Genomic DNA, 5,807 nt, shown 5'->3' with positions numbered 1-5,807 from the left:
TAATAAACCTCATAATCTGTGAGTTCTGTGTGGCCATTGCAGCAAATTATCGAACCCAGGAGAGAGGTGGTGGTGCTTTGGGAGGAGTGGTTGGAGAACGGGCTGGAGGGAGGCAGCATGTCTGGCCTTGTAGGAATAGGCCTTGGGTTACTGCTGGTAACCCTGTCTTCCTCTTGTGGGATTAGAGGAGGTCAGAACATGTGGCCTCCTTGCCGTTTTTGCACCATAGATACATTGGAAGCAGGCCATACCCCTAGCGAAACTCCCTTTCAACAGATTGGCTGCTCAAAACATATACATCAGATCTGATCATGGGAATAACCCACATCACAACTGCTTCAACCACACAAAATTGTGGTCCAGCCAAGTTGACACATAACTCCAACTATCAGTATATCTTTTCATCTTTATAGTATATGTCTATGTATATATCTCTCCCTATAGTGTTATGTCTGTCTATGTATACAAATTATGTTGTGTTACTTTCTCCCACCTTGTAGTAGTTAAGGTTATATGTCAACTTGGCTGGGCCTGGTTTTGAGTGGCTGGGCAGCTGTATGTAGTTATTCCTCATGGTGGTGAGATTGGTAATTAACTTCATGGCAGAATCCACTGGAGTGGCTGAGTAGCTGTTTTAAGGATGTGGTCTGCTTCCAGTACATAAGAAGCAACTTTTGAGGAAGGTCTCCAGCTTTTTGGCATGCTTGAACCCTGATCTAGCTAAGTCATTGTTCAGCAGCCTGCCAAGCCCTGCTAACCTTGGGACTTGAATTAGTGAACTACTGTATTGTTTGGTAACATTGGGACTGTAACTTTTCACTAGTTGACCTTGGGTTTGTCAGCTTCAGCAGCCACCAGTTGCCTGAGTGAAGAAAAGCTTCCAGCTTCAGTGGGCCAGGAGCAGGAGGCAGAGCTAAAGCCCAAGGTTGAGGTGCTTTCAACTCAGATTGCCAGCCTCCAAAACCATAAAAGAATATACTCCTCTTTGTTCAAGCCATCCCATTTGTGGTATATTCCTGTCAGAGTGGCACTAAGTAACTAAAACATGCCCTAAGTAAAGAAAGTGATTCAATAACAAGTTCTCAGATTAACAAAGAATATATTGAAATATTTTACATTCTTTCCACAACTGCATAAAAAAGCAGGCAAATGAGGTTTCTACATTTTCAAAAATTAAGTAATCAGGAAAACATTTACGAGGATGTCTTTACTAGCCAACTAAGGAGTTGCAACAACGAAAGGCCAACTTGTTTTATACCAGTTATTTGCCTACTGACGGAAACAAACATTCTTAAAAAAAGTGTTTGCTGAATAAAATAATTAATGTGTCTTTCATTATTTTACTTATTAACATTTAAAATAGCTGCATGAGCAGAAGCATATTTTATGATCATCAAAATAAAGTCTTCCACACTAGTGCTTTTAAAATACAGTATAAAGGAGTTCCAGTACAATGGTAGAATAGACAGACAAACTACACAGACCCTCTTCAACAAAGAAAAGGGGAACCAATTAACACAGATACAGAAGAGTCCTGATCTCTGAAGGTAAGGATAGAGAAGTGGACTAAACTCCAACTAGTAGAAGAACCTGCATGAAAACATTGATAAAGGAGATACAGAGCTGTGCTCTGTCAGGGATCCTGAAGACTTGGACAGCTTGGATATTGGCAAGTGGTATTATGACCTAAGAATTAACCTAAAAATTGGCCCTGCTAGCCACAGGCTGCATAGAGGACTGCACCGGTGGCTGGTGAATGAAAGGGGAAGCAGTGAAGAGGGAGACTGGCTGAGCTGTGGACTTTTGGCTGCCCAGAGAGTGCAGCTGTTTTGAATGTTTACAAGTGGTTCCACTATTCTGAATATTTAAAGTGGCAGTACTCTCAGATTCTAGAGACCTAAGAAGAGACTTCACTTGCCAGAGACCACAAGGACATTCAAGACAAGAACAATGGGAAAGGTGTGATATTCCCCTTATTACTCTTATACCCCATACCTTCTTGTTAAATGGAGGTGCGGCCATCCCTCACTCCCTTCTACCACCTGGGCAGGCAGGAATTCCATCCCAGTCTGTGTGCTCCCACAAAGCCTGGGTGCCCTGCCCCACCCTGCCCAGCTTTATTTTTTTCCTTTTTTTTTTTCTTACCACTCAAAAATTTTAATATGTATTGAAGATTCTGGACCAAAAAATGTGCAAAGAGAAGACAAGGAATATCAAAATAACATAACAAATTTCTAAAACCCTTCACATATTAAAATTGGAAAGACAAAAATGTTTCATAATATGTTTGCCATTATGATAAAGGTAAGAAAATGGTCCCTACAATAAAATTAATTCTTCCTACTTATCAAAATTCCTAGTATAAGAATGGAAATATTCAGATGCTTATAAATAGAATGATAGCTATCAAAAGTTTCTTTGGACAACATTCTTTGGTGTTAAAAAAATTGCATACATTATTACATATTGATTTACTGTAGAGTCTTTTCAGACTACGCATTCAGTTTAAATTGGAAATAAAAATATAAACTAGTTATTCATATAGAAAGTAGTTACAGGATATTTTGACTTCATGATGCTCAAATGTTTATGGACAAATTTTACTTATTAAACCTTACAGTAACCATTCTTTGCTATTTATTATATATTCATGTATTCTAGAATTTTTTTAAAAAAAGTATTTCCATAGGTAGAGAATTCAATTCTGAGCTGATAATTATTTATATTTTTTTCAACTGGCTGTTCTACACACAATGTATGGAACTAAATGAAAAGATGAAAGGCCAAACAATGCTTGATTACCAGCTTGATAAGCAGCTTGGGATACTAGACATAGAACAGGTAATGACATATCTTCTTTGGAGGAAGATGATAAGGGAATGGATAATATGGATACCTTAGTATAACTTCTTTACTCTAATAAATTAATTATTCATTTGCAAATATTACCAAAAGTAAAAAATTTATTTTACAGAGTAGTTTGTAGTACATCAAAAAGTGTAATGTTATACTTTTCTATTCTCACTGCTCTTCTCTTATCAGTGGTTGAAGTTTCTCTCAAATAATTTAGTATATACTTAAAATGGCAATATAGATTTTACTTAATGGACTTACATTACAATTATAAACCAGCTTTTATATACAGAAAATCCATAAATATAGAATTTATACTCCTATTTTATCCTTAGGCTATGCAAAAAATTGACTAAAAATTCCATTTTTCATTTGGGTGTTTGTAATAAACATGTAAATACATACTTACATTGCAGATGCTCTGAGAGAGAGTAAACAAACAGTAGTAATTTTGGTCTGCACTAGATCCATCATTGTTGTTGTTGTTATGTGCCGTCAAGTCGGCCCCGACTCATAGCGACCCCTCCTTGGGTTTCCGAGGCAGTATCACTACGGAAGTAGCATTGCCCAACCTTCCTTCTTAGGAGTGGCTGGTGGGTTTGAACCGCCAGCCTTCTGGTTAGCAGTCAAGTGCTTTAGCCACTATGCTACCAGAGCTCCTAGATCCATCATTAGTTGTCCATTTTTCAAGATGATGTGATACACCATGCTTACTCAAATTTTAAGATTCTATTTATACACATCATTCAAATAATAATTACTTTACAGGTACAGTCAATGCTTCTTTTGACATTTAAATTTCTTTTAGGAAAGATTCCTTGATCCAACAGTAGGGAGCTTTAAAAAATTTTTCAAATATAGTAAACTGTTTCTGTGCCATTTTCTTCATGCTGGCAATATTATAAATACTGAGTCATTTAATCTTTATTGTTCATACCCCAGAGGTAATTCTTGAGTAATTCACATGATGTAAGTACCATCTTTGTAGCATTTCATGGACTCCATTTGTTTTGTCATAGCCAGAACATCATGAAATCCAGTACTTAGGCCAGACATATGTTGACAGTATGCTTCTTTTTCCACTTGCATGGTTAAATTGTTTACTCCAGCATCTTTAAGTATTCCTGTAAACTGCTGCACTATTCTTTGTTCCAGCACATCAGATATCACTTGCATATGAATTGTTCCTGCCACAACAGTGGCAGAATGACGCCAAAAATGAGGGTCTCGGTATGATATTAAGCCTTCAATTTTCTGTATCTTTTCTAAAGCAATATGTAGTTCTTTTTCATATTCTGGTGGTAGTCTCAGAAGTAGGACTTGACAGGCATCTTTAATCAGTGGGACAACACTAAGAAATATTAATATAGCAATAAAAAGAGAACAGAGGGGATCAGCAACAAACCATCCACACTGTTCTATAAGAATTGTAGTTACGATCACACCAATACTGCCAAGTGTGTCTGCCAAAACACGTAGAAATACACCCCTCATGTTGGCATTCATGCCTCCACCTGTGGATCCGTAACTGTGGCTGTGCCTGTGGTCACTGTGTCCATGCAGATGGTGTGAATAGCTATGGTCGGATGAGTGACAGCTTCCTTGAGAAGCTCCGTGGCTATGGTTATGGGCATGGCTAAAGGCACAGATACCAATAAGGTTTACTATCAGCCCTCCAACTGAGACTGGTGTTAACTTGTGTGTGTCTAATTCTGGAGGATCAATCAATTTAGCCACTGACTCCATGAACACAAAAAAAAGCTATCACCATTAGAAAAAGTCCATTAATAAATCCAGAAAGAATTTCTATTCGGCCATACCCATAGGAGAAAATCTAAGTTGCTTTCCATCTACTCATCGATGCAGCAAAAAGTCCCATGACCAAAGCAGAGCAATCAAAGAACATGTGAAATCTATCAGAGATCAGACCCAGACTATTGGTCAACATACCATAGAATAATTCCACAAAGGTAAATAGCAGATTCAAGCACAAGAAGTAAAAGACCTGCCTAGAATCATTCTCCTCAAGAATTTATTTTAGTGATTTTTTAATAAACCTAGGAATGGACTGAGAGCTATGCTGAAAAGCATCACCCATGAAGTTATAAAGAGGTCTTTCTTCAGGAGAATATACAATAAGGGTACCTTTGTGTCCTCTCTTAGAGGGAGTTGATAAGATGTTGGCAGACAAAATGAATATAGCACTCACTACCACTCCTCCAGACAAGACATGTTTGGTGCTCTCCTGGTGTGCCACTTTTTCATAGCTCGAAGCTGATCTGTTAAGGGATGTGTCCAAAAATTTCCAAAAAGGAGAGTACTCAGTTGTCACAGAAAGAACAATAACCCACGGACACAAGAGAAGCACAGAAACAAGATGGGATAAAGCTTGGAGACATTTGGCTCCACCAACATCTATGGAGAGCTTTCCGGAAGCTGTATGAAAACCAACTTTACAACACAAAGCCAGTACTAACAACAATACTCCACCCTTGTGATCTGCCACACCTAAGAAGGCAATAGCTGTGTAAAGCATGTGAGTGAGAGCACTGTCATGATGTCCTTCAGCTAAGTGAGATGGAGTAAAGGAAGACACTTCACATATTAACCCGCTGAATTGTAAAGTCCTTTGGGAGCTCTGGTGGCATAGTGTCTAAGGCATTTGACTGCTAACTAGAAGGCTGGCAGTCCAAATCCACCAGCCAATCCTTGGAAAGAATGGTGGGCAATCTCCTTCCGTAGTGATACCACCTGGGAAACCCAAGGAGGGGTCTCTGTGAGTCAGGTCCGACTCACAGGGACCCCTCAGAATGACATGTAAAACCAGTCCTCTATTTTTTCCTTTTTTAATAGTTTTTTTTTTCTGTTTTAAAATTCTTCTTCTTCTTCTTCTTCTTGTCCTTTTTATTATTATTTTTTTATTCTTCCCTTCCCAGGTTCTAGTTTTCAGCTTT

General features: G+C 38.4%; 1 pseudogene; it reads right to left on the bottom strand.

The window, feature by feature from the left end:
* Positions 1-3,813: 3,813 nt before the first annotated feature.
* The window catches only part of LOC103202397, a 16,472-nt pseudogene continuing 14,478 nt past the window's right edge, over positions 3,814-5,807 (bottom strand).

This window comes from Orycteropus afer, unplaced genomic scaffold (genome assembly GCF_000298275.1).
Source record: "Orycteropus afer afer isolate SDZICR_OR568_19922 unplaced genomic scaffold, OryAfe1.0 scaffold00179, whole genome shotgun sequence".
Taxonomy (NCBI): Eukaryota; Metazoa; Chordata; class Mammalia; order Tubulidentata; family Orycteropodidae; genus Orycteropus; species Orycteropus afer.
Note: the sequence above shows the minus strand (reverse complement) of the source record. Positions and strands in the feature narration are given on the sequence as shown.